Source organism: Opisthocomus hoazin, chromosome Z, assembly GCF_030867145.1.
Source record: "Opisthocomus hoazin isolate bOpiHoa1 chromosome Z, bOpiHoa1.hap1, whole genome shotgun sequence".
Taxonomy (NCBI): Eukaryota; Metazoa; Chordata; class Aves; order Opisthocomiformes; family Opisthocomidae; genus Opisthocomus; species Opisthocomus hoazin.
In genome coordinates this window covers 74,073,462-74,099,881 of record NC_134454.1, presented here as the reverse complement: position 1 = coordinate 74,099,881, position 26,420 = coordinate 74,073,462, and the positions used below count along the sequence as shown (strand labels likewise).

The following is a 26,420-nucleotide window of genomic DNA, read 5'->3' as shown; positions in this document are numbered from 1 at the left end:
CCATTTCCGTATCGCCTAGAGGCCTGTCCTGACTCTCATGGGTCCTCTGGGATTGGTCTTTTACTCATTTAGAACAAAAAATTCCCAGTAACTCCAGTGGGAGTTTTAGTTGTGTCAGACTGATATGCTTACGCTGGTTGTGTTCCACTCTTGTAAACAAATGTGGCTTCACCGGGTCTGCTCTGTCTTGTTCTGGCCTTTGGAATGATCAGTAACAGTATTCCATAATTGCAAAATTTATGCAAATGTGTTGCCACTTCTCCCAGCATTACGGAGTGGCTGCAGAGGGGTGGCTCCTTAAGCAGGTGCCCCTCCTGACCTCCTAGCCAAAATCAGTGTAAGCAGAGAGTTAGAGAGGGCAGTTTGATGGGTAATTTTAGAAAAAGTAGAGTGGAAACAAACTGTAAATAAACTGACAGCATTTTCAATGAAAATTTCTGACATGTCTCAATTTCTGTATTTTTTTCTCTTTAGCTCCATACTTAGATGTTGCTGAATGCAAAATACCTGTGGAGTTGCAACCCATGTTTCATTAGCTTTTCTAGTTTAGTTTTAGAATATGGTACTAAACCAAAGGGTTATGGTATAGTTGCCTGTCATCGTAACTGTCCTACAGTTGAGAGGTATAATCAACCTCCTTCAACCTGATACAGTTCTGTATTTTCTTGGAGTTGCATACTTAAAATTTCTAGATATCCATATTTGCAGAAGCACTGGAGAGATATAAGGGGTATTACTTGGTTGTTAATGGAGACATTAAGGTGAAAAAAGATACAATTAGAATTCAAATGATCAGTTTTCAGAGAATTCTTCCATAAAGTTAATTTTGTTTGTTAAAAAAGGGGGTTGGATAGGGAAAACACAGGCTTCTGTTTATTTCCTTCCATGTGTGTGGCTCAGATGCTCGTCCTCTGTGTTACTAGGAAGAGAATCTCTTCTCCCTTGCTAGTTAAAGCACTTTTTTTAACATTTACCCAATTTGGTTTGAGTTCCTAGCATATCTGACCATTGAAGGCGATGAATGAATCAAGTTTTCACTTTTGTTTCCTACTTTAATTTCCTGCTTGCAGCAGTGCTTTCATTCTGCTACCTGCATGTCCCATAAGAAATGGGTGCACCTATATAAGAAGTGTGTAAGGAAGTGTGGGGCACTTGTGTTTATTTTCATATTAGAATTGGGCTGAAAGAATGTGGGGCCTTTATTTAATATGTTTTGAATCTTTCTGCCTTCTGTTATGGTTAAAAGAAGAGGAAATTTCTGACAGGAATTTGCAGAATAAAGCTGTATACTCATTTTTCCCTCTTTGTGTACCAATCTCTTTAGTTAGACCTAAGAACAGAAATAAAATTTGCAAATTCCTCTTTGATTCTGCTGAAATGTGGAAAGCCAGTATTTCACAGTGAAATATGATACAAGTACCAGCTTCTATTCATTGCCTCTTACAGAATGGTCAGTGGAACAAAAATGAATGTGTCCTGACTTGATCCTTCCCCCCCCGGTGTTTGCATTTTACAGTACATTCATTCAATAGACAAACATAAACCCTGCCCAGATGCAGTTTACTGGACCAATTGATTTCTCTCTGAAGGTTTAAGAGTACGTGAGGATTTTTTGATCCTTGGCAGATGAGGTCTTGTCCAGATGTCCTAAGTTCAATAAAAACCTGTGTTATGAGTAAAACTTAACCACAACATCACCTTTGTGTGACTTTGTCTATACTGATGAAATAGTAACTTCCAAGAGTTTACCTTCAGAATCAAAATATGAAGAACATTTGAATAGTGTTCCTATGCTTACATCCAAGATACAATACTAAAAATATATGTCCTGATTTGATGAATTAATTATTGAAGAAGTGTGTGTGTGAAGGGAACAGAGCTTTGTTGTCCTGAGAATAAGCTTCTAACCACTGAACTACTTCTAATGCTGTAGCACAATTAGTCATAGTAGGGGAAATGCTCAGCTAAGAAAGTCAGACAAGAAAGTATAAGTTGAACAGGAATATTTGTGAAAAGAGCATGAGAGATCATCCATTTGCCATTCTTTCATGGTTTAGGACAGAGTATTAGATGGGATCTGTTTTAATTAGCTGTTTTGTTCTGTTTTTGCCCCGTGTGAATGTGCTTCACAGAATCACAGAGTGTTAGGGGTTGGAAGGGACCTCTGTGGATCATCTGGTCCAACCACCCTGCTAAAGCAGGGTCACCTAGAGCAGGTTTCACAGGACCTCGTCCAGGTGGGTCTTGAATATCTCCAGAGAAGGAAAATCCGCAACCCCTCTGGGCAGCCTGTTCCAGTGCTCTGTCACCCTCAGAGTGAAGAAGTTCTTCCTCATGTTCAGCTGGAACTTCCTGTGCTTCAGTTTGTGCCCATTGCCCCTTGTCCTGTCACTGGGTACCACTGAAAAGAGTCTGGCCCCATCCTCTTGACACCCACCCTTAAGGTATTTGTAGGCATTTATAAGATCCCCTTCCAGCGTTCTCTTCTTCAGGCTATACAAGCCCAGCTCCTTCAGCCTGTCCTTTGCTTTTATCCGCAAAAGTTCTTGTGAGCACCAACCCCACTCAGATGGTGTGACAATCTTGTAGAGCTCTGCCCAGCACGGTCTTGCTGAGGCCTTCCTATAAACTTACTTAGATGTGCTCAATGTCTGTACCATATGTGGTACATTGCCTGAGGGACTGGCTCTACAGTGTCATGGTTCCCTAAAAAATCCACTTCAGTAATTGTGTTTATTCTGGCAATACATTAAAAAATTACACATACTTGCTAATCTTGCACCAAAGCATGTTACTGAGACAGTGTAATATTGACTTGTACATGGAAGGCTTTTATGTCTTTAAAGTAAGTGAAGCTTACGTTCAGCCTTACAAGAGCCTGTGCTTCGGGCTGGCTCCGTGCCGTGAGGCCAGATCCACCCTTGGCACATGGTGGTATCCCATACGTGTTTTCTCCTGGCTGGAGAGGGTGTGAGGCCAGCAGTTGGCCAGGCAACTGCACTGCATTCGAGACCAATATTGAACATTTAGTCACCCATTTGCTGTCTCCAGGCTGGTGCCAAGTTCTGCTGGAGGCTTTCCATTGATTTAGTTCATTTTCATGCTTTCCTTTTGCAAAGACCTTGGCCTGCTGTCTCCTTAAACTGAGGCGGTGGCTAGTGTGAAGTGACAGGGGTGCCCACCATCTTGAGGTGACGATGCAAAGTGTGACCAAGCATGTCTGCTGCACCAGGTCTTCGAGTGTAGTTCAGAGCTGAGAAGGTCTGGGACTTGGAGCCTCCAACTACGTGACACTGACCCACACGCTGTGCATGTCCTCAAGGTGCCTGCCACACGACAGTAAGGGCAGAACAGAGGCAGTGGTAGGAAGAAAGTATAAAGGCAACAATAACATGAAGGTAATTTCTGATAGGTGTTTAATTTCCATAGGTAAATAGGTTTTGTGCCCTAGGGCTTGGAAAACGTAAGGCACATATTCACAGCTAATGAAAACATTTTTGTTAAGTCAACAGAAATTATGCTTCTAGGAGTTTAGGTTGCTTTGAAGGTGGGGAATTGATTTTGAAAGTCTAGTTTAATGTAGTTAATTAGGTACATGAACAAGAAAGAGTACTGCTTCAGGATTGGATCACCTACATCTGTGCAATATTAGTTGTCGTTCAAGAAAAAAGTAAGAACTTATATTCATATACACACTTAATTTGTGTTTGAGATATTTACATTAATGTAACTGTGGTGTTTCAAATATATATCCAGAATACACCTGGGTGTTTCGGTTTACTATACCTGCTGACATCAGAAGTGGTTGAGGCGATTTGCTCCAGACACAGATTGCAAAATGCTCAGGAAGCAAAATAAATTTTGTCTGCTTGTTCCTTCTGTACAACTGATGAGTGTAGGTCACCTAAGGACATAGAGGAATAAACTGGGAATTAGTCCCAGTTAATAAAACAATACATAAACTCAAGCAGTTCCAAACCTAATTTCTTCTCAGTGGAAAGAAGTGGGAAATGTTTTTTATCATTTTTTATACTGGATCAAAGTTCGTTCCAGACTGTTACAGCTATGCTAATTCATCCTCTGAAGCAGGTTTAAAGGCATTCATATTTAATGATAGCACAATAAAAATATTTTTGAGTGAACTGTTTTTGTACAATGATAATTTTGAGAACTACAAGACTGAATTTATTGTTCATTTTATCTAATCTGATTTTAGAAATAAATTTTTTTTTTCAGTCACAACTTTTTTTAATTATTGTGTGAAGCTGTTATGCTCAAATGCTCTATTTTCCTCACTTTTATATAAAAAGTAGGATTAATTATTTTCCTTCTGAGATGTATCAGATGTAATTTTTACTTCCATCAAAATGTCCTCTTACTATGCGGGTGTCTGCTCACTTATTGTACTTGAATGCTTTGCATGCAAAACATATCCAGATAAAGTCATGTAAGTATGGGTGTCCACCGGATGTCAAAGCTCCTTATTGTAGAGCTGGAGACTGAATCCGTAACGCATGCATAGGGCTTTAGTGTCTTTAAACACACCCTTGGGCACCCGAGACGTCTTTATGGGACTCACAGCTATGACTCAGGACATCTGCATCATTCTGGAATGGTCAGAATCTTAAAGAGCTCTATATAAAGCTTAAGGCCAGGCATCTGATACGTACCTGAACATCTGTTTTTAGGCAATTAAATCAACTCCATCAGCTGTTCTTTGTTCTGGGGACTGGAACTAGCTCTCCATTGCCTGTTGGGAGACTGGACACCTAAAGATGAGATTCATCCATATATGAATCACGTGGATGTCCTCTAGGTACCAAAAAAATCTGCTTGAGACTTGTAGGTTGGACATCTGTGGCTTTTGAAGCAGTGGCTGGAAGGTAGACAGAATATCCTAGGCAGTGAGATAGCTACAGATGTTTAGGCAACTGGATTTTGCTCTAGCTTGCATAAAGAGAGCTAAATATAGGTGTCTTCATTTTGCACCAAGCCTCACCCTTATAACTGCCTTGTTTGGATATGAATAATTCTGCATGCTTACTTCTGGATAGTGTCATAGCTGCTTAGCCGCATGCTGGAGGTCTTCTGCTACAGCTGAGGCGAGAGGTCTTCTCACGGGGTTGACGGGGTAGCAGTTGGGTTCTTGCTGTCACAATGAAGCTAAGGAGTAGACGAATGTTGTCTAAAGACATGGATTTGACTTTTGTGACACACAGAGGAATTCTTAGTCTAAGCAGGAAGGTGCCTTTGAATTGCAGCATATTCTCTGCTGAGAAAGGGAAATTTGTCCATCCATTCATAGAGTCAGGAGGTGCCATGGGCTTCGCTGCTTGGCTTGAAATATTCAGAAAAAAGATCAATAGCTGTGTGGGGTCTTGGCTGAAAACATGTTTTCTGATTTAGGCTAACTCGAATTTTATAGTTTGCAGTCAGTGTAGTGACAAGCCATGAAGGGCATTCTTTTATTTTTAACAACTTTTTTTGATGATCAGGAAGACCAGACATATTTGCTTGCATAACGATACTAATCTTGTTAGAAAGTGAGAAAAAATAATGAGAAAGGGCAGAATCTTCCTCAGCTTAAGCTGCAAACTCTCTTGCCTCCTCTTGGCAAACAGTAGTGTGATAATATAGTTGGTAGCCATTTGTTCATTGTGCTGATCTTCTCAGTTCTCGTAACTGGTGTATCTTTGCTATGGCCTTGCTCTGTGTTACCTACTTTCTCCATTATGTGCAGCTATCTAAATATGGAACACAAGCCAAAGCAGAGCCAGCAGTAAAACCTGAAAAGCTCAACACTGTCATCAGCTTAGTGGATCCTGGTTTGCATGCACAGGAGCAGAACTGTCAAGAATGCAGATTTAAAACTTTACCTGTGGACAAAGCCTTGAGAATAGTTGCCCTGTGTCCAGAAGTTTAAGGGTTTCTGAGCAAGAAATATGTTCCGATATGTAGAAGAAGTTGCTATAGAGCCATTCCAGGAGCCAGGATCGGAAAGCCTGGCACAGGGAAGTGTAAGTTATACCACTCTGATCTGGCTGAGTCCTTTTGGCTGGAGGGAAGATTCATTTTGGCAGAGAGCGAAGTAGTATTTCCGTCATCACTTTCCATTGCGATTAGGCATGGCTTTGATGGCTAGCAGAAAAATCCAAGGGAAGACCTGGAGTCTGCGCACTTCTGAGTTACTTTTACTGCTCTTGCTTCCCAGCCAGTAGTATATATTTCACATAAGCCATTTGTCTGGGCCAGTATGACACTATCTGTGCTCTTACATGGAGAAGTAAGGATTTGACCTTGTCTTTCTTCTGTGTTGGTGTTTTAACAGGAAGGGATTTGGGATTTCTAAAAGGGGAAGATACATGCTGGAAATGAATTATAGACAGGCCTATATTTTGTAAGAAGACACAGAAAATGAAAACGTAGTGCTGAAATTTTCAGTTATAGTAGCCTTAAATTATGCCCATAAAAATCTGCGTTTAGGCTTGTAACTAAGTAGATCCAATGCTAACCTGGATTGCCAGAGACTTGTCTGCTTCGTCCTTTCCTCCAAACCGCATCTGTGACTCCAGCGTTTACTGAAGACTTTCAAGACTTTGCATATCTTCACCCACAAGCCTGCCAAAAACACTTCATGAGCAATCAGCTTCAGTCAGACATACTGTGAAGTAACGTACATGCAATGGTTATCCCATCCAGTTATCTCTGTTATCTGTAACATTGCTGCTATCATGTATATTTCCTTCTTGCTCTTTAATTGCCATAGTATTTTCTTCTCTTTTGAACACAAACTCACCAATTTGCTGTTCTCTAGTTGCTGGGTTTTTAGGTTATTGACAAGAACTAACCACACCTCTGTAGTTAGTGCCAGGTCTACTCAGAAGGTGAAGTCAGTCGTTCTGCCTCTCACCTGCAAAGCTTGTAATCACAGCGTATGCCTTCGCTCTCCCAGGCAGACCCACAGGCTGCGGCCGAGCCACCAGCACACGCGCCGGTCCTCCTGTGAACCAGAACTGTTCCTCCTGTACCAGGGCTGAGCTGCACACAGAAATGCTGGCTGACAGTAGCCACTTGTGGCTTGCTTTTGGGGGAGAAGCAGCGAGGCCAGTTTGAAATGCGAGATTTTGCCCGCACATGCAATTAAGTCTATGTATTTAAAGAGGAAGATCAGCTGATGGAAATGATGCAAAAACAAGCACGGCCGTTTGTTACCACGATCTAAGAAGCTAACAAGTGAGAAAATCCCTAGTTACAGTTTTTACTTGAGTCGTGTTTTGATATTTTAAATGTAGGTGTTTATTTCATGTGAATTATTTAAACAGTTTCTACTGTACTAGCCCAATGAGCTCAGTTAATAAACTGCCTGTGCATCAGGGGAAGGAAAAGTAGCTCAGGCAAATAAACACTGATCCGTATCATAAAAGCATATTGCATGAGATACAATGAATGATTTCATGCAGTGGAGCACACACAGAGCAAGTTGCTTTTAACGCCACAGGAAAAAAGAACAAGAAACCCTTGTGACTGCACATTCATAGTGTACAATGAAATGACCATGGGAAGGGGTAACATTTTTTCATTAATTAAAACAATGATGCAGTTATTGTGCAATAACCTGTACTGCCTGATTTAAAATACAAGAGATTTTTAGAACCAAGAGGCTGTCTGCAGTGTTGCACCTTTACTTTCTGTGCTGTGCTCTTCAGAAGGGACGGTCCAGATCAGACTGGAAACAGAATAAAAGCGTGACTGGGAATTGGAGAGCTGTCATTGAACAGACCTGGCTCCTAACAGTATAAATGAGGGAGCATTGCGTGTACCTCAGCAATATTTCAGCTCACCTACATGTTCAGTTCAGCTGTTTCAAGGGATCAGAAGTGAAGGAGAAACATTTTAGAGTGGGAGTTCACAAGATGGCATCCTTGAATGACACAGAGTGACTGAAAGCTTTGTGCTGGTCACCACCCTCAGCAGAACCAGATGATTCTCAGGGTTGCAGCAGTATTTCCAGCACAGTTGGGTGCTTCGGGAACTGGAGCCTCAACTTGAAGGATGGCTGGGTCCAGCCTGGCAGAATTCTTGGTCATATGGGCTCCAAAAAGTCCCCTGGTCTCTTGTTTCCAACCTTGGCTGCTCCCCTAGTCTTACCTGTTACACTCCAGCAAAGTACTGGTACCCAGGTCATTATCTACTTCCAGGGATGATGGAAAGCAGAATGGGAATGGGATAGTGCTGTGGAGCTTGGCCATTGTGTGGCCCTCCACAGCAAGGCTCTGGCAAGGTTCCCCCTGGGGAATAAAAATGCTTGTCCTAGGCTGTTTCACTTCTCTGCTGCTGGAGAGGTGCTCAGAATGAACTATGGAAGAAGAATAGCCTAGGGATGGTGCTGTGGGTGAGAGGCAGAGCTACAGACTAGGGGTAGGGACTCTAGCTTCTGATTCTGGAAGAAGCCCTGGTACTTCACAAGGCAGAAGTTTCTCTATTTTGCTTTCTCTTCCTACCCATTGTAGAAGCATGCTTTAAAATTAAGTAGTAACAGCAGTGGTTAGTTTTCTGCAGACCTTCTAGAGAACTGTGACCCTGCTAGGGAATTTGAATTCTTTTTGCATAATGCAGTGAAGACTTTCTTTTTCCTGACATACAGGATTTTTTTTTTTTTTAATAGATAATCAAAAATCTTTTGCAAAGTATGTAATTGCATGCTTGGGGGTGTAGAATAGCTATAAGGTAGGCTGATAGAGTTGGTATATTGTCTAAAGAGCCATTCATGATGTCAGTTCAGACCCATGTTTCATTCTCATTAAGTTGGTCAAGGAGATTGTCATGGGAGTTTCAAAGAATGCAGCAGAAAACTGTTAAATATCGTGTAGTTGGGAATTTATCATTTGTATCATTCTTGGCACCAACGAAGTGGGATGTAGCAAACCTGCCACCAATTTTAAAAAAGGACATAAGGAAATAACGTATCAGAAAGTTTGTTCTCTGGGCAAGGCAAGTTGGAAGAAACTTGAAGAAAACATAGACTGGTAAATGCATCCATAAATGTGATCTATTTGGGAGTCTGTGTAAGTCACGTTGCTTTCAACAGATGCAGGGTCTGTCATCCGTAGCTGCTGACTCACAAAAAGATTTCAGCATGCACACAGACAATAATGTGGATTTTCAGAGAGCTTTTGATACAACACTGTAGGAAAGGTTACTTAAAAAATGACTGAGGATAAAATGGAAGGATTTTCTTGGATTAATAATTAATCAAAAGGGGAAACAAAGGAACAAATGATCAGCTGCCACCGCAGAAACGTGCAAGGATAGTTCACTTCTACAGATCGTACAAGTAGAAATTAAACCCACAAGGTCTCTTCTTCTTGGGAAGCACCATGGTGGGATGGGACAGAAACCAGTGCAGTCCTGCATGGTGCCAAGGGAGCAAAAGAGAAGGATGCGAGTGGGCAGGAGCCCTCCGGGGGCTGTGGGAAGCCCACGTCCGTTCGTGCAAACACTCGGCACTGCGCTGCTGGAGTGGTGGAGTGCGGTCTGGCGGGGGAAACACAGAAGGTCCACCCAGGCTGAGGAGTGTGTCTTTTGTGGGCTATCCCTAAACGTTACCCAGAACATATTCAGAGAAACATGCTGAAAGGAGATATGTTTATTCTGTATTTGGTCTGGGATTTTGTTTGTTTATTATTCCCCTAGCAATGTGTCTTGGCTTTAGGGCTGACACAGAAACTTTAGAAGCAAATTTGAAAATTTACTTGGATCCAGCGTTTACCCTTGAATCTCTGTCTGCTAGAACCCCCAGTTTTTTGCTTTGTAAAGACAAAATAACCAGAAGCAGTACATGCCTGGCTGGCAAACACAATGTGCATCATGTTTCTTTTAAAAGGCACTTAGCGTTTGCCACCCATGTCTGCTGTAAAACAGGAAAAAGTGTTAACATTTAGTAAACATTAAATCTTAAACAAGAACATGTGCAGAGTAAAATAATCTGATTATACGCTTTGAATTTGTGTTCTGTTTCTTCATCACTGAAGCACAAAACAAAGAATAATGTGATAATTTGACTTTGAACAGGAAATTGCAAGTGTTAGGAAAGCAAATGTAGGTAAGAACTATAAATGTTAACATGTTCTATTTATTATTTGCTGTTAATGATCAAATAGTTAATACTCAATATAATTGCTTCAGTGAAAATGCTGATGACCACTATATATATATCCTGTTGTAGGATTTAATTCAAACCATCGGTTTTAATCCACTTGTGTATATCCTGGGTTGATCTCTGCTTGCAGCGAAGTATTTTTGTGGAAGTTAAAAGTAATTGTTAAAGGAATGGAAATTATTAGTGGTTCATGGCTTGGCAAGGAAAATAAATGCCTTTTTAAGTTCTTAGTATCTGTTTTAGAGGGCTTCTACACCAGAAATGGTTGAGAGTGGAGTGTAAGGCAGAAGTGTTTTCTGTTATAGGCTAAGTGTTCATCCCAGTGAGGTGTTTGGAAGTTTAAGTCACTGGTCTGATTATTCTCCACCGCTTAATGAAGTCCATTTATTTCATAGGCCAATGGAAATATGAGTGTTTTATTAAAAAGGAGGTATAATACACTGGTGAGCATTGTGGAAAAACTCTGCTGGGTGCACAGAAACAACATAATTTATTTTCTAGTGAACTGTTTCATTCTCCAGTGTATTCTTCAGTGGTTTTGAAGGGGATGTTTGGTCTTGGTCTAGTTCAGTTAACTTGGAATGTAACTTGCTCATATGTTTTAGTCAGAAATTGCCCTGTTGTCCAAGGATGCCTCCACTTGGCTTCAGAACTCTTTTGTGCTGTGAAGATCTATCAAGTCCCTTCATGGGAAAAACACCTGCATCTAGGGCAGCTCCACAAATAATGAAATGAGTGTGAGATCAATAACTTACTATCTTTCCTTTCTGACTCCATAGCATTTGCACAATAGGAAGCTGTAGAAGTTAATCAGAAAAACCCAAGGTATCTCCTGTTACTCTTGGCACATGCCTTTTGATGCACCTAAGGCGTTTCAAAACTAAATTAAAGTCCTGGCTGGATTATGCCATACTTCACGGAGGTAGAAGGCAAGACTTTGCTCTTGAAAGGATGCACTGGGAGCTCTTCAGGGTATCCAGCGGTCACATCTGAGACTGTTTAACCTCCCATTCCTGTCCAAGCCAGTTGAGTTACATCCTTGTCTACAAAAATACTTGCAATAATATTGCAGAACACTCCTCACCGAGACTTCATGTTAAGAGAGGTAGCAAAGACAAAACCAGCAGAATTTAATGTGGTTGGCCAAAATATCCAGCTGCTATTATCTGCTTTTCCAAGGCCATGGACGCTGCCCATTGTTTGAAGTAGGTTTTTCTCTGTGTTGCCCTTTCTTTCTTCCCCAAGTCAAGAAACATTTGTTTTTTACCAGGAGGAACATGCATTACAGAATCTGGCACGTTTGCATGTGGTGCGATCTTATGAATGTTTTGTTGAGATAAGTGAGTGACAGCTTCCAGTTGGTGTTGTGTAGGAGGTAAGGGCTTCTTTCCAGAAGTGCTGACCATCTCAAAATAACTATATTGTCCTTACAGAGCTCCCAGTTTGACGTGTTATCTTATCCCCCTCAGTACAGCAGGCTTGATATTCTGCTACACCAGTTTATCTAGACTTAAGTAGCTGTTCTAGTTACAGGAAAGACTGTGCAAGGATTACATGTATCAGAGTTAGCATTTGGTCTGTGTTGTCCAACTTTATAACAGAAGACTTGCTTGTAAATTATTGTTAAATGCTGTTTTTCGTTATGAGATCTTGTTACCACTGGAATTCAACAGGTTTCTTCTTCCAATTTGCTAGGCCAAAAGTGCGATTTTTCTTAAGAAGATGAGCGTCTGTTTTTTTCTTGTTCAGAGAACTGTGAACTTGCTATTCAATTTCATTATATCCCCTTGAAATCCTTTAAGAAACATGACTTATGACCATGACAGTGCTTTGCACTTCATGGGTTTTACATCACAGCAACTTGCAAAGACGTGTGAAATACAAGTGAGATCTCCAGTAATCCCAAGATAACTGCATATATGCACTGGCATTGTAGAAACAGCATTATTTTTCCTGAAGTCGTAGCTATCCCTGAAGGAATTAGAATATTAGAATTAGTATATGGCTCAACACTCTTTAAAAACAGAAATGGGGACCAGTAAAAATAATATATGGCTTATGTTGGTAGGACCCCTGGATTTAAGGACAAATGGTCTCTGTCTGTTATTCTGCTTGCTGTGGGAACCCCATCATGCATTTGGTTGCAGTTTACAAAAAGCTGCTGTAGTCTCCTAACAAATTACTTTTAGAAAAGCCCTGAATCCACATAACTCTTCTAGAGGTAAGCTGCCCTGACTTCTTGTATAGGTGGGGAAGTCCCACAGCATTTCGTGGTTGTTAACATAATACACCGTAGCTTTTCATGCAGTGTGTTAGAAAGATGTGATTTTTACAAAAATGCATAAAAAGAAATCCTCCTTCCATTAAATCAGGGCAAGGCTGAGGTCATAGATAAGGAATTAAAGTTGTTCCGTATTTGGGATGGCTACAGGATGGACATGTTCCTAGGAGGAACAGAGCTGGCATACTCACATCCTTGCAGCCCAACGTGTGGGACGTGTCGGGAGGGCTGCTCTGCAGAGCACTTGCACTGTCCTGAGTTCTCAGGTGTTTGTTTCACTGCCAAGAAGTGAGTTAGATTTGTTTTACTGATTAAGCCTGTTTGGTTTGATTTTGTTAGTAGATGGCTCCCACAGAACTGGTGTGAAATTACCATTATCATTTTTTTATTGTTTCCTGGAGGAAACTGTTACCCCGTTACCTGCGTTGTCACTAGCAGCCGTGCCTGTCATCAGTCTCAGCAGAAAGGCAAAGGAGTGGCAAGAACCTGAGCGCTTCAGATGAGGCTGAGGCATGTTGGCAGGAACAGGTGAGCTTCCAAAGCCACTTACTTGTCCTAAAGTAGGCAAAATCCCCATAACTCCAGGAAGACTAATAGCTGTGTAATAACAACATTAGTCTGAAACAAGCTTTCAGTATCTGGCTGTGCCAGAGAAATTCCTCCGTGTCCTTGAAAAATTGATTAATATCTGTGTCCCAGCTCTCTAGTTGTAAAGTAAGAAGGCACTTCAAGGATTTAAACTCCTTAATCGGTTTGAGTCGATCAGATATTATGGTGATGAAATTGCTGAGGTTGTGCAATATCCTCTGTCAACAGCATTGCATTTATTGTGCAGAGCAAAACGATAGAAAAAATTATCTCTTCTTCCAGTGTTCACAAAGCTGGCAGGCTGCCTCCTCAACCAAGGCAGGACAAGGTGGCTGTGTGTTTGTCAGGAGGTAGGGGACACCACCACTAAGCAGAGGAAACACTGAAGTTTCCTCCAACGCATATTTGTTTTCTGCATAAATCTGCATACTTGCAGAAACTATGCTTTTCTTCCAGCAGGCAAGGACTTGTGGGCCCATAGCTAATTGTTGCCATGGGAAATTCTGCAGTGGCCACCCACACTTTTATATCTGAATGGAGCTTGTGTTTGGATGTACTCCTCAAGCTGTGTGTCAGCATATGCACATAGTGTGTGTATAAGTTTCTTTCCTGCTTGTAGCATGGTCAAGTTGAGATATGAAAGGCTGCTTTCAATGTTAATGATCTTGGTAGTGTCAGCAGCACCTGGAAGACTTTGTCTATAGAGGTGCTCAAGTAGCTGAGATGCCCAGAGTACTGCTTGATGTTGCTTCAGTTCATGAGCTGTCAGCATGCAGAAAGGCACAACCAGTCCGAAGAGGTTTTCACTTTTCTTTCTGTAGTTGTTGCCCATGTGTCCCTGCAGTCCTTGTCCCCATGGAATAATATGATCCAAATATAAAAATGGAAATGCTGGAGCTTTTCAAAGATGACAGTATTTCATTTTGGATTATGAACCTATTTTCCCGTTCTCTTGTACTCAGAAAAGGCTGTATTGTCCTGGGTGAAGTTTTCTAAAATACTTCTGTCATGAGACATACACCTGATTTAGAAAATCTCAGCTCAGTTGACAAAAGTTTGGAGAAGCTGTAAGGGACCCGGGTGGCAGATAGTGACCGAGATGTCTCTGCTGGGACAGGAGAAGGAGTGCCACTGGTCCATGGTTTCTGCTAACCAGCAGGCGCTTGTGGAAGGTACTTGTACAAGCAGGTGCTTATATCAATTCTAGACTCTAGACTCTTTGACAGGTTAAATTTGACTTGTTTTCAAGCTTCTTGGTTTCTGAAAGCTTTTAGATATGCTATTGAAGCCAAGGTGCTTGCTAGCAAGCTGCATTAGAACATCATTAGGGTCAAGAAATGTAATTGTTTTGGTGTTTGTGTGTCAGCAGAGCAAGGACTTTTCTAAGTGTAGGTGCCACCATCATTTCAGGGCGGATCTGCGTGAAGCACATTAAAATATATTGATGAAATGTTGTGGAAAAGGCTGCATTGTCACTATCTGAGCTGCACATTTGCTTTGGACTGTGAATTTGGCACTGTTTAGTGAGAAGAAAGAAACACCAGCATTGGAGTACAATGCTTGGCTTCCTCCCTGCCTTCAAAACAGTCTAACCTGCCAATTCCTTCTGCATACCCAAATTCTGACTGGATTAACATAAATGTTAATTATAACATCATTTAGGACAGCAAGGAAACACTTGTTCCTGTCTGACACTTCTGTGGTGTGTGTGTGAGCACCTTTAGCACTGACAGGTCCTTTTCTAAATAAAGGACAAGCCGCAGATGTCACACGAGCATGGGCCTTAGTGACCCCTTAACTGTGGTGTCTTTTATTTGGTTGCTCCCCTGCTCTTCTCCCTTTTTTTTTGAGGTGTTTTTTTTTTTTAACCTGAAAGGATGGAGACTGTACATGTTATTAATCAAATTTTATTATAATGGATGTACTAATGTCAACTTGGATTTTCAAGGATGATAAGATGACTACAGATGAATAGATCATGGGATTTTGAGAAGTGATAGACACCTAATTGTTATAGTTTGTACACTTGTATTTCCTTACAGTTTTAATTTAAACCAGGAGATCTCACATCCGACTAAAATCCTTTACCTAGCCTTGTGAAAGTAACAACTAACAATACTGAAAGTGAAAGTAGCAAATTAAACATCTCCTTATGTAGCCGCCTGTTGCACATTACCTTGCTTTCCCAGTCTGAGTAGTTTACTAATGAAGAAAAGATATTACTAGAAGCATGTGAATGTAAAACCTATTTTGTAAAAGTTTTACTCTTTAAAAATGGTCTTAAATAATTCTAAGAATTAGTTAAACAGAATGGATTAAAATGCAAGCAGAAGACGGTTCAAGCTACAAAAGATTTTAATGATCCTGTAAAGTATCAGTCTCAATGAAATATCAATGTAGCAGATTTAAAAGAAGAATAATTTTTATTGTTTTTCCATCCCCAAGGTAGCTTGTCTAACTATTATGTGTATTTTTGAGTTACTTTAATATTTTGTATGTGCTACATGGGCTACTTAAAACATTTTTCTTGTTGTAGATCTCTAAGTAGATAAATCTCTGGTTTCAATTCCTTGAAATTACATAAAAGTACCCAGATATTTGCCATACTATATTTGTGATTGTAGAACCGTGGGCACAATGGGAGTTTCTAATTGACTGCATTTTTCTTTCACCTTGTAACATACCTTACTGAAGAAGATGGATTCTTAGGAGTGTGGTTTACTTTAAAGCATGAAATGAAATGTAATACATAAGAACATATTTTAGATGTCATATTTAATCCTTTTGCCAAACTTACCTTTTGAAACATACAGAAAAATTTATAATAAACCAATCTTTTTTAAATAACTGAGAAAATTGCACTTAGTTGTGTTTTCAACAACAAAATTCTGCTATTTAAAGGGTTTGCAAAGCAGTTTTGAATTTTTTGTTGTAGCTCGTTCTGTTTTTTATTCATCCATTACTGTGAACTTTAATCGTGTTGAGCTTAGCCCAGAGGTTTCCTGTGTTCTAGCTTTTTAAGCTGCCTAACCTGTGTAAATACATTAGGGCAGTTCTGAACCATTAAAAACAAGAGGAGATGGATGTGTGCAAAGTTCAAATGTGTTCTACTGGCTTTTATCATCAGTGTGAATCATGTGGCAATTTAGAAGCTTAAAATAGTTTGTTGTTCATAAAACACAGCAAAATACAGCAAATGAAATCTCTTTAGAGCAGACAGAAATATATATTGGGCATTGTAGTTGGTATTGTGGGAGGTTTCTTACTGGAAGGGGCTAGGTTTTTTTCCGTTTGTGTGTTTTCATGTTTATTTAAGATTATTTTTGTTGTACTTGAAATGGTCCATGTTGAACGCTGTGGAAATTGAAATCCTTCTTTTGTCCTCAAAAATGAAATAGTATGGGAAGTTTAAAATACATGCTTTCCAGGGCAGGGTTAGATCACCACCATGTCACGAAACGGGATTCAGTCTTCCTGCTGAGTAAGTTCTCACCTCCTTCTGTTATTTCCTGAGACCTCCAGCTTAATTTCGCGTTGCATGCAGAATCAGTGAATAGAAGTGTTTAGAAACACTAAAAAATTACATTTCTTGGGCCAGATACAGAGCGTCCTCTCTGGACGGCGGCTGACAGCTTTTTCTTAAAACCAGGAGGCACAGTGAGCCAAACCAGCAGAGCCAGATGGGAGAGCACAACACTTCAGGGAGTGTATAAAATCTAGTTGATTGATTGCAATTGATTGGATTATTTTTTTTCACCTTGAATTATCACTAGTGCGCAGACAGAAAACAGTGGATACCTATGAATCGAGCATAGTAAGAGGGAATCCATCCAAATCTGTGTAAGGAAAAGTTAATCCCTTAGAGGTTATCAGGGAGGCAGTGCTTGCATGAACAAGCAGGCTAGGAAACAGAGAGCAGGAGTCAGTGAGGGGGGGTGCCATATGTGCCGGAACCTGTTCTTTTCTATGTATTCATAAACAACTCTGCAAAAGAGGCGAAACAAGAAGTTTGCCAATGCTCTGCTAAACTGTGATGGGCTAGCTGAAGAGCTTCAGAAAGTCCTTGCAAGGCAAGTGCCTGGGTAATAAATCAGCAGATGATACTGGTTGTAAATAAACGGAGAACGATGCTTGTAAACAAGCCTAATGTGGCACAGAAATTCATGGGCTCCAAATGTTATGACTCAGAGCTGGGATCTTGCCGTTGTGGCAGGCTGTCCCCTGAGAAGGTCAGCTCACTGCTCGTCGCAGCTCTGCTTATCCCCACCCCAAAAACACGCTGCAGAGCTGGAAAAATGCAGAGAAGGCCAACAAGGATGAGCAAAGCTCTGGAACAGATTCTGCGGAGGTCTTCCTTGGTGTGGCCTTGCCCAAGCTCAGATATTCTCAGATGGCCCTAAAATCGATGTCCTGAAAAGAAGAACCGACAGTGTCAACAGCAAAGGCGTCTCTCACGTGCGCTCTCACAGGCTGCAGCTGGGGTGCTGGGCGCAGGTACTACCTGATGGCATCAGGCCATACCCTGGAGGGAAGAAGCCTGCTGGTGTAGCTAATTTTACTCTGCATCCCAGTGTGTGCGGAATAGCAAAGTAATTCTGGTTGAGTCTGGTCCATTTTATACTAATTATTGCACCTGATACAAGCTTTCTGGAGTGACGTGGTCAAAAATAGAGTTGGGACAGATACTACACAGCAAATTTTTAAAACAAAACAATAAAAGAGTGAGGGTCTCAAAAGTCTTGCTTCTCCGTGGGTGTTTCCTTTGTCTGCCAACCTTATGCTAGGGTTTGAAGACGTTATTCCCAAATGAAAGTTCAGTTACTGAGCAGAAGTAATAGAAATGTAGTGCAGAATTTTGGTATGTCCTCTGTGTTCTGGTATTTGTGCTATTTCCACAGAAAATACTGGAAATAGTCAAGTCTCTAGTCAGCTTGAGGGAGTCCTTGGCTGCTTTTCTGCTTTTGGTATGAAATAAGTACCATTCCAGTTGGGGGGAAGAAGGGGGAGGGGCAGGGAACAAGGAGGGAAAAAACACCAGAAGAAAAACTTCGGAACATTTCGGAACAAGGATGGGCAGCACTCAGCATCTCTTCTGGTAGTTCCTCCTGAAGCCAGGTTTTTCCAGCTGGGGAGGCTTTATGCCTCCTCGGGAACTGCAGCCACGTCCAAGAACACAGGCTCTTGGCAGCAAGCTGGTGCGTCTGATGTAGGTGGAGAACTGAAAATAACTCTTCTAAGGGAAAAACTTCAGACGTAGAAGACTTCAGGCATGGCTCTCTGAAGTTGTTAGGTTTTAGTGTGTTTTGTGTGATTAGAGAATTGGAGGTTAGGGTGGTTTCTGTGTTGTTTTTTTTCGTTCCTCTCAATAATAAGCAGCTGAACAGTTTACCCACAAAGATAATACAGGACATAGTGAATTGTATCAAACCTGCTGTCACTTGTGAAATCCGAATTCTGTCTCTGCCTCCTTGAATTATGTGGAAAAAATTCAGTCACTGAATTCAATGTTCTGTCTTTGTTTTATACTCTTACGCAAGTGCAGTTGGCTTATTTTCCAATTTCTTCATTTATGTTAAAGGCAAAGTTGTACAGCTTACCAAAATGTTGAAAAAATAGTTATCAATAAAAGTTCAGCACATTTGATGAAAAAAAAAAAGTGGGGTTTGGATCACTGCATTGTTTTAACAGGGTGAGCTGCCTTCAAATAATTACTTGCAGTGCCTGTTAATTTAAAGCAATCTCACCAGCCACAGCTGTGGGAGGATTATGACCTGGTCAACTGTCCAAGGCAATATGCAAAGTAATTTAAAAAGAAAAAATCCCTAGCCTGTACTAGTGTTACAATTTAATTTAAAATAAGTGAAACAGTTTAGTAGTAGTAGTATAGCGTGTTATAATAAATGATCTTTAGAAAGCTCTTGATGTCTTTGTATACAGTGCAGACTTGGTAGCAGAACTGTACATGTAGATAAAAATGACGACAGTGTGTGCTTCTTACAGAGGACCTTCCGTTAGAGAATATCATAATACTTAATAGGTATTTAATATAAAATCACAGAAACATGTTTCATGAGTGTAGTCTTTATTTAACTGCTGAGGGAAAGAAAGGTACAGAGAAACAGTAGTTTTCAAGACATCTTAAGGGGAATGTGATAGTTGAGAACGTGGTGGCTTGGCAGAGAAGGAAACAAATCCTAACAGAGAGCCAGGTTTCTCAATTTACTGGAGTTTGCATTTTTCTATTATATTAGTAATAAAGGTGGTGTTTTAAAATATGCACTGTACGGATCAATTATGATCCAGTAATACTGTGAACAAAGTTTTTTTAACTTTTCAGTTAATGGAAGGGAAGATCAATAGATCATTGTGTACACAAGTCAAATCTGCTGTTTTGGGAAGGGGTGGAAGAAAATTTCTCCTGTGTTTGTTTCTATGTTTTACTTAACTTCAGATACTCACTGAAACCATGAAGTAGAGAGATTTTGTTAGTAAAGCTAGTATCACTCTTCAGGCTTTATTAGCTCTTAGTCCGCTGAGATTAAAAATTCCTGGCAAGTAACATCTTGACAGCTTCACTTATTTACCGTATATAATTTGTGAGAATACTTTGGCTTTTCTGAAATGGAGAGATGTGTTTGTGGAATGATATGAAGGATATCTGAAACCTGAAAAAAATACGAAAAATGTGCAAAGAAAAAAGTGTTGTGGTATGGATCATGCTGTTTAACAATGGTGGATTCACGAAGCTGTGCTCTGTACAGATCCTCATACCCAGGTGCTTCTTGAAAGATTGTTCAGTGCCATCTAAGAGAAGAGAAAACAGGAAAGGAGAAGAGGTGGAGAATGATGGGTGAGATTAAAGGCTCGCCACACAGTGGACCGCACTATCGAGAGCATTGCAAGCAGGTCAAGGGTGGAGATTGTTCCCCTCTGTTCCATACTGCTGTGTTGTGTTCGATTTTCTTACAGTGTGGGACATCCCAGCAGAAGACATAACAATGGACCAGGATCCAGTGAGTGGCCACAACATGGATGGAGGGCCGGAGCATGTGGTGTACAGGAGGCTAAAGAAACAAGGCTTATTTAACCTGAAGAAAAGGGGGTCAGGTTTCTGTTTTCTGCGATCATAGAATCATAGAATCATAGAAAGTTTTGGGTTGGAAGGGACTCCTAGAGGTCATCTAGTCCAACCCCCCCGCAGTGAGCAGGGACACATCATCAGTACAGCAAGGGCAATTAGGTGAAAATTTGAGCCCGTTCCTCTTGGCAGGACGCACAGAAGAACCAGGGGCAGTGGTCACGAGCTGCAAAAGCAAACATCCACTTGGACATATGGCGAAAATTCTTCCCCAGCAAGTGGCTGAGCACTGGAGCATGCCAGAGAGGCTGCAAGAACCCTGCCTGTGGAGATACCTAACAGGCGCTTGGGCAAGGCCCTTAGCCTTGCTTTGAAGGTGAACTAGATAGCCATCAAAGAGACTTCCCATTTGAATTATTCTGTGCTTGTGTGATCCCAGACAGGCTGAGATGGTGGGTGGTCAGAGGTGACCTCTACTGAGGACCTGATTACCCAACCATTTCATGAACAGAGAGTAAGCCCTCTGTAGATGGTGAAGTTGTATGTAGATAAGTCTGCACAGGCTGCAGTACTCTTTTAGTAATTGTAACAATAATTACATCATCTGATATGTATTAAATTGAAAGGTAGGAACAGCACATCTGTATTCTGAAAGAACAACCTTCAGAGTTTACGGATTTTCAGTTGTGTAAGTATTTAAATACTTGTAGGAGCAAATTTTCGCAAGTGCTCTGGACTGCAGTTTGAAGTCCTATAAATGTAATTTATTGATCTCTGACAGAATATCTACATTTCAAAGGATTAAGTGGGGCTATTAGGCCCAAATTTCATTCTATGAGGAACAGAGAACCCTTTGCACCCAAGAACATTCAAAATTAAAGGCCCTTCCTGGATTTATTTTACTACCTAGGTGAAAATTGCCAGGACTGTTAAGTGGTTCAGGGAAGCTAATGCTAGAAAATGGTATGCTGTGCTGAAGGACACCAAGTCTGCCAGATCTGTGGCTCTCAGTGCTCGCTGAGTGAAATGTGGAAATGCAAACAAAGAAGATACTGGAAGACTAGAGCAATTAAAAAAGGTGAACTGAATATAGAACATTTCTGGAAAAAGGTGGGGTAAGTGAAGCAGGCTGATACTTTTCCCTGTGTATGAATGCAGAATGGGTTCCAGCAAGAAGTATTTTACCCTTTTTCTAGTGGAAGAAATGAATTTGTAGCAACTATATATTTTTAACATAAAACAACATCACAGCAAGGCAGGCAGTATTTTTATTTGCGGAATATCCAAACCTCTGTATGTGAGCTTTACACGTACCACAGTCAGCGTAGGAACCCATTCCTATAATTTTGAAGTTTAGATTGCAAGACATAAAATGTATTAATGCTTTGAGCTAGATTGCCTCCAGAAACAAGCAAACGAACTCTGTTCAGGTTTAGGAAATAGTAAGTTTCTCACCACGCTGAGTTTGCAATTTGACCTTTCTCTCTGCAGTCACAAGCTGGACAGTCTTGTTTACACTTTGCTGAATGATTAAGGATCTTTATTAAGATGATTCTCTAAAAAGTAGACATGTTCCACTCTGAAAATAAGTCATGGTGTAAGTCCATCAGGATCATGATGCCTTGACATGATCTTACAAGCATACGCAAATGGAATCTACAGGCAGTATTGTCATGGAAATTGGAGATGTTTGTTTCTGTATCAGTATATTGACCCCTGATTCTTTGCCTGTCGAAACTAATTGTTGACTTATAATGTTTGTCCTGGACGTGATAAGCTGTTCGATTTGTCAACGGGACTTAGAGTTCTCATTATTACAGCCTTTCCTTCTTAATGAGTGGCACCATTTTTTACGCACAAGCATTTTAAATAATGTTTTCCAGATCTGTTTTCTTTTGTGGGGAATAGTAAGAGGTTCCAGGGAGATGGCAAGATTTACTGTTGGAAACACTCTTGGTGGGTTTAGAGATATGCAGCTATCATTTTCCTAGTCTTGCTGCCAGATGTCTAAGAAGCCCGTTTCCAAATGTTATTATGGTGAAAAGCCTGCAGTGAATCAGCAGAATTTCATACGTTGTTCCACAAATACCTGTTTTCTAGCTCAGTTGTGAACGGCATAAAAACTCCTTGGTATAGTACAAAAAGGAAGACTAGTGTATGGAAGAAGGTTAGGAAAAATTGAACATCATTTGGCCACTAGATGGAAACAGAAGCAGCGAGTGTGTATATGTGTGTGTCAACTATGTGTTTTTTGCATATTCACCTGAATATTTTAATCTCATCTTCACATGAGTATAGAGAGCGTAAATAAAGTAATTTTTAGTATTGCACTTCAAGTTGAGAATGAACTGGACAGCAGAGTATGGCTGGAGTAGACTAAAAATGCATAAAAGAGAGCTGAAGTAAGAAGGGGAATGGTAAGAATGCCAATACAAGAGAAATCAGACTCAGGGAAGGTCTGAAAAACGCTGTGTACCATGAAAGCCACATAATGCTGGGTCATCAAGAGGAGCAGAGTCTGTAAGAATGTCTTCCTTTTTTCTTTAGAGTTTACCAATTTTGTGTTCCTTTGCAGCAGCAGGGAGGAAATCATCTTGGGTCTTCAGATGTATCAGGAGTGATTTTCTGTGAGGAAGTCTTGCTCCTGAAAAGCCCTAGAAGTTCTCACCACATCTCCAAATATTACTGTTTTCATCCAAAACTGAATCTCTGAACCCTGCATTATTAAACTGAAGAACCACAACCTGCTTGGTTAACAGTTAAGCAGCTGTTCTGCGTGGTCCCTATTGAGTCATGGAGTTGTTTGGTCACAGAATAATTTAAATCAGAAGAAAACTCTACAGGTCTCTAGTCCAACAGCCTGCTGAAAGCAGGGCTGATTTTGAAGTTAGATCAGGTTGCTCAGGGCTTTGTCAAGTTTTGAATGTCTCCAACAATGGAGACTCCCCAAACTCTCTGGCAAATCTGTTGCTGTACTTGACCACCCTCACTGCACGGAAAAAAACAGTCTTTAACCAGAATTTCCCATACAGGAACTTCTGTTGCCTCCACCTGTTCTGAAACTCTCATGGTCTCCACAGCTGAAGCTGCTGGAGATCTTCAGTGTTCCCCACCAGCTCTTCCATAATTGCAGGTCCTGCAGAGCATTTCCTTCAGTTGGCCTGTCCACTGTCTGCAGTAAAAAGTTGTCACCGAGGGACTCAAATTGCCTGGATTTTGAAAGTAAATCTTCCTTATCTAGCATTTTTGGGGACATTTTAGACATCTGTACCTAGAGGTGCTTTAGAAGACAGATTGACAGTAACGCAAGAAAGACTGGCACGCTTCAGCTGTGATTCAGCTCATCCTAAAGCAGATGTCCATAAAAAGTTAGTTGCACCTGTTTGTCTCCACTGATTGCTGACTGTACTATGTACATCATGGATATCTAAAACTGAATGAAATTAATCTCGCCTTTGCTAACTGTTACATGGATGACCACATCTTTCTGTTGTTTGTGGATATTGAAATCCATTCTGCATGTCAGGGTACAAACTTGCTGAATACGATAGATGCTATACTTTGATGTGCCTGTCCTTTAGGGAAGTGTTGTTGTGGCATGAACAGCACCATATTTACTGATTTAATGCTCACAGGAATGTGCTTTAATTTAGTACAGCACTTCATTGGGACTAAATATCCTGTTCCTTTGCTCTGAAATGTTTGCAAAGCCTTTGAAATTAGTGTAGGTTATAAGGGCTTTCTCGTCTGTTGTGCACATTTGCTGACGTGTTGAGAACTTTGTCTGCTGTTTCTGTTCCACAGCGACATACTATAATTTTTGGCTGGGTTAGGCAGTATGAATTTTTTGTTCAGTCTGTGCAAGCCTAGACAGAGTTTTAACAGCCGTTGATAGAAGAAGTCCGTCATGGACAGGTATGTGGAAAATTGCCAGTCTGACTGGGAGTTCAAAGGAAAGCAAAAGAAACCACTTTCCGGCATCTTGGGAAGAAGCCTGAATCTGTTTCCACAGATACGCTGGCCTTCTGGAGAAGGTTCGCAGGTTCTTTTCTTTCTGTTTCAGTGTGTATAAAAATTAATAGAAATGGAGTGAAAAGGGGTTTTTAACTTGCAGGCTTCCTTTCCCTGCTGAAGAGCCTCATTCTCAAACCAGGCTAAATATCCCTCCCTAATTAGTAGCAGATGCAGCAGTACGTGCACAAGTGTGTGTCAAGAGGACATTTGGAAATCATAGCAGAAGGTAGTGTGCCAGATAGGAAAGGAATATGTGAAGCTGAAGCGGGGAGCTTTTAGGAGAGTTCAGCAGCTGTTTTGTAAAGATAGGGAGGGAAAGGGGACAGCTGTGACGGGATTTGGGTAGCACTGCAGATCAAGCACATGACCCCTGCTTCTCTTCAGCAGCAGTCTTCATCTGTTATTTAGGTATGTTAGAAATGCATAGGAGTAAGAAGAGACACCTCCATAACTGATCTTCAAAAATACGTTTAAGACATTTACAGGTTTTCCTCCTGACCCCAAATCCAGAAGCTTTTTAGCAGTTTAATGTCCACATTTTTGTCTTCCGTTTTTTTCTCTTGCTGTTGCATTGTTGTCTAAAAGAGGCAGACCAGCTGCAAAGATGTTAATGGCTGTACCAAGACGGATAGAAAAATTTCCTGCTACAAAGAACATAGAGGCAGACAGAATTAAAGAGAAAATATTTTTCTATCACCTCTTTTAGCAATGCTGCTACTATACTGTGGCTATTTTTATTATTTCGAATGATGTTAAAAATACAGTAATAGACAGTATAGGTGTAATTCAAATGGTTATTGGGCCCTTAAATGTACTTGCATCAATCTCAACACACTTAGCCCTACAATATCAAATACATCATAATGCTAATTCTCAAAGGTAATTTTTTGTTTTGGTGTTTCTTATTATTATTTTAGAATAGTACCACTGGTAAATATTTGGAGTTACATTGCAAAGTTTCTGTCAGTCTCACTCAATACAATGACTACAGTCCTTTACGTATCGGACAGACTGATTTACAAGTACTGGTGTTTTCAGTGCACTTTTTAGCCAGCCTTTGTAGCCTAATGCGAAATAGTTTAATTTTATTGTCTGAAAAATAGATCGAAAATGTATTTTCAGGTATAGTGGGAGAAGTAGGATCAGTCTTATGGGTCATGAATAAGCATCGGCGTGCAGAGCCTTCGATGGGCACTTGACCCACTCTTGGTATGACCAAGCGGATAGAGTGGCACCTCTGGTATCAGATGGATAAGTAGCATCACGCAGAATTGATGCAGCTCTGCTGTCCGCTTTCCCTGCTGAAGTGCTCTCTGGAGGAAGGATGCTTCCAGGAAATCTGGCCTTGCATTCCCCAAAGCCACTAACACAGGCTTGGGTGTTAGGAATATGGGAATGCGGTTGGCAGCCCTGCTACTTGCAATGGCAAGCATTGTCAGAAGTGCATCATTTTTATTTTCCTTTGGGAATATCATAACTTCTGCCACATGGTCCACGCTTTCCCCATTGTTTCTCTGCATAATGAAAAGAGAGGTGACAGGTTTCACAAGGGCAAGGAGAACTCAGTTGTGGCCTGTGAAATCCGTAAAATCCTGTGTGAGGGCTACAAAATAATGCCATAGGATAAGGCAAGGTCTGCCCTTGCTACGCTGGAGGAGCTCTCGTCAGTTTCTGTTTCCCAACAGGGAAGGGGAATTGGAGAGCTTCTCTGTAGATACAAGTTCAAACAAACTGACCAGCATACAGTCACAAGAAATGTTTCCAGTTCCTAAGTGTAGAAGGTGATTAATTAGGCTTTCTTTTCTGAAATATTTTTCAGAAGTGCATCAAAATCATCTCAGTTCACAGAAATACATGGCTTTGCTGTAAGTGGAATATTCTAACAGAAAGGAATTGCAACTGAAAATTTGTAACCTGTACTTACACCAAATGTGCTTTCAGTTATTTCTTTTTAGAGTTACCAGACTCCTCAGGACATTTTCTACCTAATATTTTATAGTCTTGTGTAAGCTTTATTTTTTAACCTTATTGTAGAACATGCCTGCAGAAACTGCCCTCTACTCTGCTGTAATTACTGCCCAGATCTACTACTTTGCTAGCAAACATTTTGCTTGATGAATCGTGAAGGATCCGTAAAACGTATTCACAATATTTATTTTACTCTTGTTAAGTCAGTGTGTTCTTGTGGGACAGTGGAATCTGGAGAGCTGTATAAATGCTTACAAATATTGCTGACAACTGGAGGCAGTCCAGCGGAGGGCCACTAGGATGTTTCGAGGGCGGGAGCACCTCCTAGGCAA

At 40.8% G+C, this 26,420-nt stretch overlaps 1 protein-coding gene across 9 annotated transcripts in view; it reads left to right on the top strand.

Annotated features, from left to right (window-relative positions):
• Positions 1–26,420, top strand: part of GHR (growth hormone receptor) — a 132,149-nt gene that overhangs the window by 65,909 nt on the left and 39,820 nt on the right. The window lies entirely within an intron of this gene.